Source organism: Asparagus officinalis, chromosome 5, assembly GCF_001876935.1.
Source record: "Asparagus officinalis chromosome 5, Aspof.V1, whole genome shotgun sequence".
Lineage (NCBI taxonomy): Eukaryota > Viridiplantae > Streptophyta > Magnoliopsida > Asparagales > Asparagaceae > Asparagus > Asparagus officinalis.
Window position 1 is genome coordinate 115,494,184 of NC_033798.1, and position 15,044 is coordinate 115,509,227.

General features: G+C 38.3%; 1 long non-coding RNA gene across 1 annotated transcript; it reads left to right on the forward strand.

Annotated features, from left to right (window-relative positions):
* Nucleotides 7,911-12,524, forward strand: LOC109843446. The gene is made up of 2 exons (XR_002247683.1): nt 7,911-7,970; nt 12,248-12,524. It is a non-coding gene; the product is annotated as an uncharacterized LOC109843446 (long non-coding RNA).

The following is a 15,044-nucleotide window of genomic DNA, read 5'->3' on the forward strand; positions in this document are numbered from 1 at the left end:
TATAGCTTACATAAAAAGATCATTTTAACCATGGGACTGTTAGATCTGAATAATAAAACTTGAGATCTAAACCATAAAGCCATGATTTAATTCAAAGAGATTAACAAGAATCAAAAGGTGCGGAAGCATATACCTGAATCCATTAAAGAAAACTTGATTAGGGTTTTGATGATCTTCTAATCTTAGGGTTTCTTTCTTATGGATCTCTTTAGATGAGGATAAGAGAATGAGAGTGGCTAACACTAGATTAGGGACCATAACCCCATATATATATAGGTGTTGTACATTTATAATTTGGCCCCTCATCAAATTACAGTTACAACCTGGTATCTGCACATATAACCCCATGACTTATTTAAATACTCATTAACCCAAATTAATTGATCACTTTAGTGGGTTATCCTGAAAGATAGCAATACACATTGATTAATCATATGTGCCCACAAATAGATTTATTAGATTAAATCCAACAATCTCCCACTTGGGCACCATATGATTCCTTAAATTGTGTATAACCTTATAAGCTCAAAAACTGCTATCACTGAAGAAATGTATTTCCGAACAATCTCGTCCATTGACTATATCAATATAGGATCAAAGCGGCATTCGTCACATTTATCGTAACTAAATCTATCAATGGTCACATATACCAATACAATCAAATGACATAGATCAAACATGAATGTGCAGCATGAAAATTACATGCAATGTGATCAGTACATGTCTATTTTCAACTGGTCCTCCTTTAGTGAGGTCAAAACCAAACATAATATAACAGAGTGTCTTAACTGAATACTTTATTCTGATCAGACAATACAACCAAACATAAAGCACCACAATTACAAACTCCCACTAAATCATGATATCCTCAAATAATACCACACCCATATGAGCAGTATGCTCATGAAAGACCTTGGGTGGTAATCTCTTAGTAAGAGGATCAGCGATTATGGAGTTTGTCCCAATATGCTCTATGGATATTTGTCCACTCTGTACCCTTTCTTTCACAACCAGGAACTTAATATCAATATGTTTTGACTTAGTCAAGCTCCTGTTGTTATTGGAATACATTACTGCAGATTTATTGTCACAATATAACGTTAGTGGTCTTTCCATATTTTCCATACGCAGTCCCGTGACAAAGTTTCGCAGCCATATTCCCTGATTGGATGCCTCATAGCAAGCTACAAATTCTGCAGCCATATTCCCTGATTGGATGCCTCATAGCAAGCTACAAATTCTGCTACCATAGTGGAGGAAGCTACGAGTGTTTGTTTAACACTTTTCCATGATATAGCTCCTCTTGCTAACATATAAATGTAGCCTGATGTAGACTTTCTGCTATCTTGGCATCCAGCAAAATCAGAATCAGAGTACCCAATGACCTCCAACTGATCTGATTTTCTGTATGTAAGCATATAATCTTTTGTTTCTGAAGATACCTCATAACCCTTTTGACTGCTATCCAGTGATCCATACCAGGATTGCTTAAGTATCTGCCTAACATCCCAACAATGTACGCAATATCCGGACGCGTACATACCTGAGCATACATTAGACTTCCTACAGCCGAAGCATAAGGAATCTTCTGCATTTCCTGAATTTTAAGATTACCTTTAGGGCACTGATTGAGACTAAACTTGTCTCCTTTAGCAACAGGGGTGTCACCTGGTCTGCAATCTTGCATGCCAAACCTTTTAAGTACCTTATCGATATAGCTCTTTTGTGATAATCCAAGAATACCCCGAGAGCGATCTCGATGTATCTGGATCCCTAATATAAAAGAGGCGTCCCCAAGATCTTTCATCTCAAAATTCTTTGATAGAAATCTCTTGGTTTCGTGCAACATGCTTATATCATTAGTGGCAAGCAATATGTCATCGACATACAGAACCAGAAAAATATACTTACTCCCACTGAACTTGTGATATACACAGTCATCAACAATGTTCATCTCAAAACCGAACGAGATAATTATTTGTTGAAACTTATGATACCATTGACGAGGAGCTTGCTTGAGTCCATAGATGGATTTTCTTAATTTGTAGACCATATTCTTTGGGTCTCCTGATACAAAGTTTTCTGGTTGCACCATATAAATCATCTCATTAATGTCTCCATTGAGAAATACAGTCTTAACATCCATCTGATGTAACTCAATATCATAATGAGCAACAAGTTCCATGATTGTTCTGAAAGAGTCTTTCGATGAAACCGGAGAGAAAGTCTTTGTATAATCAATGCCTTCCTACCCACTCAGCATTTGATTTACTTCAAATCGCACTTGGGAGTCATCTCTGGTAATGAGACTCTGATGGTGCGGTCATTCGTTGGCACTCTTCGCGGAGTCGCCTTCGATTGGTATCGTCGCCTCAAGCCAGGAAGCATAAACAGTTGGGACGACATGGAGACGAAGTTCCTTACAAATTTCTTCGACGACGACGACACCGAGATCTCTATGGAGCCGATCACCAATGAATTCATCCTCCAGACATGCCACAACAACCTTTCGCTGGACGTGTTGGAAGCAATGTTGCACCTTCTGGCAATAGGACAAGTTCCCAAACCTTATTGTCTTGCATAGACTTGTACTCTTCATTCATGACATTAATCCACTGTTGAGAGTTAGAACTTTTCATGGCCTGAGAGAAGTTGATTGGATCATCTTTCAACATTCCACTACTTTCCTCATGTTCTTGAAGAAATACAATATAATCATCCGAAATAGCATTTCTCCTTTCTCTTGTGGATCTCCTTAATGACACTGGTTCTTGAGGTTATTGAGTTTGTTCTTCTGGAACAGGGAGTTGTTCAACATTGTCATCTTAAGGTTCCAGATTTACTTCTTGAGCAACAACAGGTATAGGAACCTGAATATTATCAAAAGTAATTGTATGAATTGGATCTGAAGCCAATTCCTCCTCAAAAGCAATGTCTCTGACCTTATTTCTCCCCTCAAACTCAACATCCTCAAAGAATGTTGCTGTTCCCGTCTCAAAAATATTCCTTAGTGTGGCATCATAAAACTTATAGCCCCTAGAGCGTTCAGAGTACCCAATAAAGTAGCTGCTAACTGTTTTGGAGTCTAATTTCTTTTTATTTGACCTATAAGGCCTTGTCTCAGCTAGACATCCCCAAATATGTAAATGCTTTAAACTGGGTTTTCGACCAGTCCAAAGCTCATAAGGTGTTTTAGCAACTGCTTTACTTGGTACTCTATTCAGAATGTAAGCTGCTGTCTTTAGTGCTTCTCCCCAGAGAGACTCTGGTAAAGAGACTCTGGTAAAGAAGAATGAGCAATCATACTTCTTACCATATCCTTAAGAGTCATGTTTCTTCTTTCAGCTACACCATTCATGCTAGGTGAACCCGACATGGTGTACTATGGGATGATATCGTATTCCTCTAGGTATCTAGCAAATGGTCCTGGACGTTGTTCACCTGAACCATCATATCTACCGTAGTACTCACCACCACGATCAGATCTAACGGTTTTAATTCTTATGTTGAGTTGATTCTTAACTTCAGCTTTATAGGCTTTGAACATGTCCAGAGACTCAGATTTTTTATGAATAAGATATAGGTACCCATAACGTGAGTAATCGTCTATGAATGATATAAAATATTGTTGACCATTCCAGGATTCTGTAGGGAATGGCCCACAAATATCCGTATGTATCAATTCTAAGTTATCCGAAGATCTGTTGGTACCTAATCTCTTAACTTTAGTTTGTTTTCCCTTGATACATTCAATACATACGTCGAAGTCCGAAAAATCAAGGGAATCCAAAATGCCATTAGACACAAGACACTCAACTCTATCTTTTGAGATATGACACAAGCGCTTATGCCATAATGTCGTCGAATTTTCCTTATTTAATTTACGCTTAGTACCACGTGATTCCACATGCAAGGATTCATTATAAAAAGCAATTGTATCGAGCAAATATAGGTTGTCATAAGTACTCAAGTAACCAGTTCCCACAACATTTGAATTAAAAGATAAACTGAATTGACTGTTTCCAAATAAACAAGAATAACCTCACTTGTTCCCTAACAACAACCTAAAGTGCCCAATAAGAACCAGTTCCTAACAACAACCTAAAGTGCCCAATTGCTTCCACATCTACCGATTGTCCGTCGCCCACAAAGATGTGTCTTTCAACATCACTTGGCTTTCGGTAGCTCAGGCAACCCTGCATAGAAACACTTATGTGAGTAGTAGCACCATAGTCTAACCACCAAGTGTTTCTAAGTACTGAAGCTAAATTAACCTCAGAACAGACCAAAGTAAGGAACGTACCCTTATTATCACGCCAGGCGTGATATTTTGTACAGTCCTTCTTTACATGTCCAGGCTTCTTACAGAAGAAACAACCCTGATTATCCTTATGTTGTTTCTTCTCAACTGGACCCTTAGCAGCTTCCTTATCATTCTTCCTTTTCTTGCCCTTATCCTTAGAGGCATAGGCCAAATGAGCACTTTCTGTCTTATCTTGCTTCAACCTGTCTTCTTCTTGCACACAGTATGAAATGAGCTCATTTAGAGTCCATTTCTCCTTTTGGCAGTTATAACTGACCTTAAACTGATTGAATTGTACAGGAAGAGATAACAAAACCAGATGCACCAATAACTCATCACAAAGATCGAGTTTAAGTGCCTTAAGCTTTGAAGCAATATGAGACATTTCCATAATATACTCCCTGATATTTCCTTTGCCCTTATACTTCATTGAAATCAAACGAGCTAAGAGCGTGCTTGTTTCTACCTTATCGTTTTTTGCAAAACGCTTCTTAATTTCGGTAATGAAATCTTTAGCTTTAGTAATCCCTTCGGATTCTATGCCCCTGAAGGCTTCCGGGACGCCGCGCTTAATGATCATAAGACTCATGCGATTTGAACGCTCCCACTTCTCATACTTCTTCTTTGTATCAGGAGTGCTATCCGTATTGAGAGGTTGGGGTTGTTCAATTCTTAATGCAAGGTCTAGATCCATGCAGCCAAGAACAATTAATATGTTCTCTTTCCAAACCTTAAAGTTTGTCCCATTAGCATGGGAATTGAGTTGATGTTAGCAGAAATTGTTACAGCAGATGCATTAGCTGAAATAAAACAAAAATACTCACATCAATAACCATAATTAGTAATCAATAAAATTCAAATAATGACTAATCTCATCCAAGATATCCGGCACAATATTAATATCAAGTCTTATATTAACTTGTAAGTGATACCTTATTGCAATGATCAAACATTGACAATAACCCATGTTAAATAATGAAACTATCTTTGGATCGATTCATTATTCATATGTAAAACTTATAATTATCACACGCTTATCATCGCAGATGTGTATACAGTCTAAATAAATATTAACCTTCCTTTGGGCTGATTAAATATTTACACGAAAGCATACACACAAACATCTCACATTCCTCATGAACAATCTACACAAGAGAGGTTACTTTGGCAACTTTTTATTTTAATTAATCAATTGGAGTGAGAGACAACCTTAATACCTTAGTGTCATAATATTTGAATTAAATAATTAATTAAAAAACTAAATTAAATTTAAATTAAATTAATTTAAATTTTCATAGCTTAAATAGGGCCCATAACTTAATTGAATAAATTAAGTATATCAAAGTGGACCCATAATTTAATATGAGAAGCCGAGGCTTAACCATAGTGAACACGAAGTTTGCTTGACTTCGAACGCGAGGTTCGTCTGTATTGAGTACGAGACTCACCTAAGCACGAACGCGAGGTTAGTCTAAAAATGAACGTGATGTTCAACTTGAGAACGAACGCGGGGTTCGTTTGAAAAATGAACGTGATGTTCAACTGAAAAATGAACGCGAAGTTCGACTGAAAAATGAACGCGAAGTTCAACTGAAAACGAACGCGAAGTTTGACTGAAAATGAACACAGGGTTCAACTTGAGAACGAACGCGAGGTTCGTTTGAATCGAGCGCGAGGCTCGTCTGAGAACGAACGCGAGGTTCGACTTAAATTGAGCGCGAGGCTCACCTGAGAATTGAGCGCGAGGCTCACCTTAGAACGAATGCGAAGTTTGTTTAAATTGAGTGCGAGGTTCACCTTAGAACTGAGCGCGAGGCTCACCTTAGAAAGAACGCGAAGTTCGTTTAAATTGAGCGCGAGGCTCACCTTAGAACTGAGCGCGAGGCTCACCTTAGAACGAACGCAAAGTTCGTTTGAATTGAGCGCAAGGCTCACCTTAGAACGAACGCGAAGTTCGTTTAAAGCTTTCAGCTTCGCCAAAAAATTGAGGTAACCACCTCCTTAATTTTCGCATGTTTTCACGCGCACGAACCCCTTGAGGGTTTAATCTGAAACCGCCGCCGCTGAATCAACTCCGGCGAGGAGTTTTGGAGATTGACGACAGATCAAAAAACCCAAAAAAAAGATAATTATTTTTCTGTCGATTTTTGAACTCAAATCATTTAGATCCAAACCTCAAAAATTGAATCAAACACAAAAGAAATGAACTTTAGAGTTCATAATTGCTACAGATCCAAAAATCGAAAGAAAACCAAACAAACAGGAAAATTTACTATTCATCCGAAAATAAAAACCTTTACTGTTCATCCGAAAATAAAAAATTTGCTGTTCGCCCGAAAATAAAAAACTTTACTGTTCATCTGAATAATTAAAAAACATTACTGTTCATCCATGAACAGATCTGAATCAAACACAAATTAAGATCAAAGAACCCTAATTTTAATCTTAATCTCTTAGAACAAATCAATGGTGGCTCTGATACCACTTGTTAGATCTGAATAATAAAACTTGAGATCTAAACCATAAAGCCATGATTTAATTCAAAGAGATTAACAATCTAAACCATAAAGCCATGATTTAATTCAAAGAGATTAACAAGAATCAAAAGGTGCGGAAGCATATACCCGAATCCATTGAAGAAAACTTGATTAGGGTTTTGATGATCTTTTAATCTTAGGGTTTCTCTCTTATGGATCTCTTTAGATGAGGATAAGAGAATGAGAGTGGCTAACCCTAGATTAGGGACCATAACCTCATATATATAGGTGTTGTACATTTGTAATTTGGCCCCTCATCAAATTACAGTTATAACCTGGTATCTGCACATATAACCCCATGACTTATTTAAATACCCATTAACCCAAATTAATTGATCACTTTAGTGGGTTATCCTGAAAGATAGCAATACACATTGATTAATCATATGTGCCCACAAATAGATTTATTAGATTAAATCCAACAACCAACTGAATGAGTCAGTTATACACAATCAATTATACGAATTCTCAACAATCAATAATATAGACTTTAAACCCAAGCGGTGGTGGGGATTTTTTTTTTTTTGGCAATGGATAATCCACAATCAGCTTTTAACTAAACAGTACTAGCATTAGTACGCACGTAATAAATAAATAAATTGAGACTAAGCGTAGGCAAAGCAGAAACATGTCGTAGTTCAACGGGCCCAATATCTTAAGATGCGGGAGATCATAAGTAAAATATATTGTCACCTGATGAGATGGCTTTAAAATTGTTAATACCGCGAACTTTCCTTTCGAATTAAGTTGTGGTCTCAATTTTCATGATTCAAAGTGCACGAACCTAGAAGAATAAGCACAAAAAAGTAGGGATGCCAATTTTAACCCATACCCATTTACTCACCCGGCCCACCCATTAATTGGCCCGTCCAAAACCCACCCATTTAGTTAAATGAGTCTAATCGGGCGAACTCATTTTAAATAATATTAAATGTGTGCTAAATGGGCGGTTTATACTCACCCGTTTGCCCGCCCGCCCTTATTCCCCAAACCGAAACCCTAATCCCGTCCCCAATCCTCAACAGCGCAACTGAGCTCTCCTCCGCCTCAATCCGACCCCAATCCCTCCTCCGCCTCCTCCTCCGCCCCCTCAACCGCCTCTCGAACCCGACGCCGCCTCCGTCACCAAGGTGAGCTCCACTTCCTTCATTCTCTCCTCTCCACTCGATCCCTTATTTTAGGATTCTCGTCTGTCTAGATCTCTCATTTCCTGTTCTTTACTTCTCTTTCTGAATAATTTTGATTATTTTCCATCGTATCTAGAGTTTTTCCTGTTCTTTACTTCTCTTTCTCAATAATTTTAGGATTCTCCTCTGTCTAAATCTATTTTCATTGCAGTAGGCTCGATCTCAGCACCAAACTCTGCTGGATCTCCACTCGATTCTTAGTGATTGGCATTGATTGCAATCAGATATCTTGAGGTATTGTCTTCCTAATCTCATTTTACATTGTTTTGATTTGATCTATAAAATATTTCTGGATCAATTACAAGATAAAAGAAGAAAATTTGCATCTTGGTGCATAATCTTCGTGATTTTGATGATTTTTGGAATATTTGGCTCCATAAAGTTTTCCATTACTTTATTATTATTATTACAGTTTCAAGTTGAGAAAAATACATGCAAGTATATGAATATTTTGATGAGTTGGTACCAATTCCAGATTCTTTTTTTGGATATTCTGGTATACACATCCTCCAGAAGTTATTTGCTTAAATGCCTCTCAAAGCATCCTAAGTGCATGTATACCTATCAAAAATATTGAAGTTACAATTGTATCCAAGCATTAGCATCTATACACTTCCATTAGTTAGGTATGGTAAACTGTAATTTACTATTAACTTGCATTTTGATATTATCTAAGTTATATGTCACCATAACTAAAATAATAGCAATGATGTCAACGTATTATGATACGGAATACTTACCTTATGATCGATAAGATATGCACGGGAATCAGTATATCCCCAATGTATCTGTTGGATTAAGTTATTGTATACTTAGGATTCTATTGGAAAGTGTTTCGAAATATTTCTTTGTTTATTTCCATGTTGGAGACTATTTTCTCAGATCGGAAAAGCATGGCATAATTATCAAGCAAGAAGGATTGTTCATGACTCGATCCGTGGTTTGAGTCACTCTGTCATAATTAAATCAAGATTTATGATCTACAACCTAACAATGATTTGTTTGCTGGTATCTCCATTAGATGCGCTATCCAGTTGGATATTAACTTTGAGAATTTTCTTGTACTTTATGCCCGCATATCTAGATATTTGATGCATTATCTTGGGTACATATTAATTTTACTTTGTGATGTGGAATTTTTCCTCACCCGCTCACTCGTGTTATGTGGAATAATTGTGACTGATCTGTTCATGTGCCTGGTTGTGCGCTTGTCTCTATTTTGTATACTCTCTTGTTGTCAATTTTGTTGAGCAATTTTTGTCAGAGTAGTTTCCATTTGTTTATCATAATACATGATATCTTACAGTTAGATAAAAAGCCTTTCAAACCCATCAATATAGGTGTTTTATGTTTCAATTATGCATTGCAAATTTAATTGCATGCATGTCTAGTCTGTTTAACATGAGAACACTCGAGGCTAAGATATCCTATACTACTTTCTTTCTCCTAGTGAGAACATAGTCAATTTCTGAAGTTCTATCCTGCATAAGCAATCAAAACGCTGAACCAAAATTGATTTCTTGTCTTAATTTATGAGATTTGTTCGAAGATCCCTTTTGGTGTTCAAACCTGGTTTTCCTATGCACATGCAGAAGCATGCAAGTCTCCAGTTGTTGATGGTGTTGTTATGAGGAATCCTTGTAGACGGTAAAAAATACCTCTGATAAGCCTACAGGAATATCGCCCTCAAGAAGTCGCCTGTCTAAGCCGCATAGTCGTCAAACGTGCTTGGTTCTAGATTCGCCTGAACAATCGACTCGCCTGCACGAGTTGAGATCAGTTGGAATAGCGGAAATTCGCCTTTCACGCGACTCGCCTGCCCGAGTCCCAAGTCGAATCCGCCTGCAAACCTCCAGGCCGTCAGTACAGCTGGGCATCCGCTACCCCACGTGCTAAGATAGGCCTTCCCATCTCTCTCTCTCGACCCAAAGGGAGAGGGCACAGTACTCCAAGACCGCCAGGCGGCCGCTCACAGTACTTGCAGTGTGAAGGACTGGACGGGTGTTGAGTCGACCTGAACAGTCATAAATGCGACTCACATCGGCTATCTAAGTTGGGAGACGAATCCGTCGGCGTTCGGCGAACTGTACAAACCCACTCGAGTACCAGGAACACGCTTTCCCGCCTCTCCTGACCTGAAGAGAGAAGGCACGGCACTCCAGGCCCGCCGAACAAGCCGCCTACAGTACGAATGAGCAGACATGTGTCAAAACAGCCTGCACCCTCATAAATGCGGTTCGCCTCAGTTGTCCAAATGAGGGGACGAGAGCCGCCGGCGCTCGGTGGTTGGTCAGATCCACGCAAGCATCTGACAGCCGCTGTCACGCATACGAGGAGGGGCTTTCCCACTCTTACGAAACGTGATACAGAACACGGCACTTCGAATGACCGCTGGCAGTACGAAGAACAGCAGGACGTCTCCGAACCACGTATGGTCACATCCCATAATTCAAGGAGAAGTCAAGCTGTCCTTCTTCCATTTAAAAGCCCCTTCCAGCACACTGGAAGAGGGGTCGCAAAACTTGGAGAAAAGTAATTGAGACCAAGCTGTTAGCAGATCCTTGCATTACAGCACCACTGCCTAGTTCTGAGCTCCGATCGCCGGCGAACTAAGCAGACCCGAACTCCATCGATTCGAGCTTCTACCGCGAACTGAAGCTCTCCAGCAACCTCGATCGAATGGTCCAAGGGAAGCAGACTCGACACAAAACAAAGAGGGCATTCCCTCTGCTTCTGTTATAACCATTTGATTATTAGTTTGTAATAAGCTTTCTTATTAATACAAACGAATACTCCCTGTTTTTGGGAAATCAAATTTACACCATACAATCCTGACGGGAAAGAAGTAAGCTATTACCTTTTATTGTCGTTGTGGCCCTATACTTTGTTGTTCCCACATGCTGCAGTTGTTTGAATACTGGCGGTTTCTGTTGAATGATGGATGCATGGACTGACAGCTTTATTCTTACTCCTCAAGCATTCTCTTGATCTAGTTTACTAGTTGACCTCTGTAAATAGTTAGTAGAACTTTCATATTATATTTTATTTCATCAACTTGCACTTTGTAAATGAAACATTTTTGTTTGCAGGTCAGGTATCCTGTACTGTTAACTCCTGGTGAGAAGCAAATGACAAGGGACGTATGTCTTGCATTTAGGCAAGGGGTAAATTTATCCAAACATAATCTCACACACACTTTCTTTTATTTTGAATGATTAAATTCCTATTATTTAGTTTTAACGTATGACTTGTCTCACCCCTATGACACACACGTGCACATGCTTTTGTGGGTGCTGAAATTGCTTCAAGTCTGGTTTTGCTACCCAGCATGCATAATCATTAAGGTAAAGTGATTTTACACTTTGGCTTCAAATGCCACGTAGGTTTTTTCTAGTATTTGGGGGGGTGTTAAAAGAATTACATGTTAAATGGTAAGATCAGTTGTAAACATTCACATATTAAAGAAAATTAAGATTTATTGGAAGACAAGATGTGGGCTGTCTTAAGCAATTCCATTACTGAGATCTTTTACTGACTTTTTGTAGTAATCAAATTGTGTCAACGGTTTGTTCTCGTGATGGACAGAAATTAGTTCATTGAATTTTAGCTTGATTCTGTTGCTTTATGATGGTTACAAAGTTATGGAAATTGAAAGTCGCCATTTGCAACCTTTCGACAATAAGCCCCTTAAGTTTTATCATAGTGAATCTTGATACTGTAAATTCTTACTTTGTAATTGTGAAGAAAGCAGTGGATGACTTCTCATATTACAAGAAAAAAGTCTATGTAGTTTCCCATGACAGATCACTGTTTATTTCCATGTTTATATATACGCTATGTATTTGTTTATGTGTTACAGTAGAATCTAATCATTCACAATATCTAGTTCCGAAACCTATCCATATTTCACAATATCTTATACTGAAAATTAGGAACATTATGCTAGTTGGAACTTGGGAGTCTAATTTCCTTCGTATCTTTTGCTACCTAGTTTTTCTTACACACACAACCCAAAAAAAAAATACAGCAGTAAGCAAGAGGAAAAAACTATGTAGCAAAAGGATTATGAGTATCTGAAACTCTTTTTATTATGTTGTGTCTGAACTCTGAAGACCATGCGTTGTAATCAAATTATTCACCTTCCTCTTATGTGTTTCATTATTATGACAATATCATATGTTTGTGGCAAAATTAACTAATTCTATGGATGATTGATGCAGGGGAAATATTGAGGTCTTTATGGTGATTTCGGATTCTAACCCTTGCTATGAAGACGCACATATGAGGCTTGCTGCAGTACTCTTAATGTTGTTATTGAGTCCAACTGAGTGTTATGTTTGTTTCCTGGTCTTTTCTTTCTTCTGTCATGATCATGTTCATGCCTGAACATTTGAAAGATGGGAAATAAGTGGACTATGGTTGTGCTACTATTTTGTTTATAGACGAACTTACTACTCTTCTAGTTTATCAAGTAATTAAGTAGATTGTCCTTACTAATCGTGATTGTGTTGCTGATAGTTATGATGGCATTTATATCAAGTTATTGATCTTATACAGATCCTTACATACCTTGTGTTTTCTATCTTGATTCATTTAAATATTCTCGCAATTTTGTTGTTATTGATCTTTTGGTTTTTGGTTTTGAAATCTGAGGTTAATTTTGCAAATGTGTGAGGTCTGTACTTTTATCCAGGCTTGTAAATGGTTGAATCATGAACTTGTCTGCCTTTGTTTGTTTACCTTTGTTTATGTTCCTATCTTTGTTAGTATTTTATCAAAAGCCCCAACAAGTTTGCAAAAAGCCCTCAAAAAGTTTGTAAAAAGTCCACAATAGTTTACAAAAAGCCCCCTAAAAGTTTACAAAAAACACCCCAAAAGTATTATATACATATACATAATATAGTTAAATGGGCAAATGGGCGACCCGTTTATTAAATGGGCGGGCCGTTTATTAAATGGGCGGGTAAAAACCCGCCCATTTAAATAATGTTAAATGGGCCATAAATGGATAAATGGGCAAAACATGCCTGCCCATTTATGACCCGCCCATTTAATACCCAAACCCACTCATTTAACATCCCTACAAAAAAGAGTGCTTTTACCCTTACCATTGCTATAACGAAAGTTCAAGTCATTTCCGAGCCATAAAGACGAGAACTACAAATTACAGATTCAATGTTTCTGCCCTTGATACTTGCAATTGAAGCCGAGAACTATAAGCTAAAAGTTCAATTTATGCTATTTGGTTCGAGGTCGAGATGCTGAAGTTATTTCAGCCATTTGCTTGAAATTTTTTTGCTATTATTTTACAAATGAATAAGCAAAACAAACAAAAAAGTCGATAAGTGGGTGTTAGTCAATTGAGATATTTTCATGCAAAATGGAATCATTGTTAAAGTGGAATAGTTTTTTACTAGTGGGTTATTTTAGTGGGATAAATAGGGATAATTTTGTGAAGCGGGATATTTTGATAAAATAACGTGGGATAAATTTTTATAATCATGAAATATATATTTATATATTTTGAAGATATAAATACTATTTATGTATTTTAAACTTACTATTATTGATTGATAATTGCTTATAAGAATGTTCTTTACTATTAAATAATTTTTGGTTAGACTATCAGATATTGACAATTATTATTATAACGATGATCTAATGATGGTGATAACATTAATAGAAAAGAAGTCGAGAAAAAAAATATAAAAAATAAAAAATAACAAAATAAATATGAGTTCTAGTTTTTTACCATCTAGTTCCAAGCTAAAACTTAGAATAATTTGAGAGACTAGAACTCTTATTTTTGTATAGAAAAATAAAAAAATATGATAATTTTGTATCGTTATCCAAATTCTAGTTTTGTTAGAGTTCTACTTGACTAACACTGTAAAATTTTATTCTAGTTTTACTTCTATATGACTAACACCTTAAAAATTTATCTCACGGATCGATTATCCTAGTTCCAACTTTAAGTTCTAGATGACTAACCCCTAACTGTGTTTGGCAAGGGGTTAAATGAAGGGTTAAGAGGGTTTAACCCTTCGTTATCCTGCCAAACAGAAAAATAGCTCCATGATTAACTAACCCGCACGTGAGGGATAAAACTCCTTTATCCCGTGAATTGAAGGGTTAACAATTCCTCTGAGATCGGCGGAACAAGGCTTATTCCCTCTTCTCTCGCAAGGGTAGGCGGAGGAATTTTTTCTAGATCTCGGCAGCGGAAATTTGGCTACCTCCACGCCGTGTTCGAGTAGAAGCAGTCCTCCGGCAAGTCCTTCGACTACTGCCACTCCCTCCACGCCCACTCCTCCTCCGCCCCCGCCGCCGACGAGCACCAGATCACCGCCTACCTCCCCCAATTCAGTGCGTTGGTCACATCCAGCCCTTCAGCTGCACCCTCGCCATCGACGGATCCTCCCTCCTCCTCCTCGCCTTCTCTGAGAACTCCCCCGACCTCCTCGACCTCGTCCCCCAATCCGTCCTCGTCCTCGACGACGACAAGAGATCCGACCCTCTCACCCTCGGCACCGACGTCCGCTCCCTCTTCACCCCATCCCCCGCCGCCCTCCTCGAGCGTGCTGCCACCGCGTGTGAGATCACCCTCCTAAACCCCATCTAGATCCACTCCAAGCACTCCGGCAAGCCCTTCTACGCCATCGCTCGTTCATCCTTCAAGGCTTTCCTTGAGGTGGCTGTCAAGAGCAGGAGCTTACCATGGGAGAATGCGGAAATGGACGCTATACATTCACTGCAGCTTATTTTGAGAGATTCACTACCACAAAATAGATATACGGGGACGGTTCTTTGGGGACGGTTTAAAACTGTCCTCTTTGCCTTCTAAGGGAACGGTTGTGTGACGGTTCCAACCGTCACAAAAAAGTCTAAGATAACGTTTCAAAATAAAACGTTAGGCTTGAATCAGGCTGGCAAAAAAAACCTTCAGTGAGCTAAGGGAACGGTTTTATTCCCTAGCTTTTTTAGCAAAATAGGATTTATTTTATTTCTCTCATACAC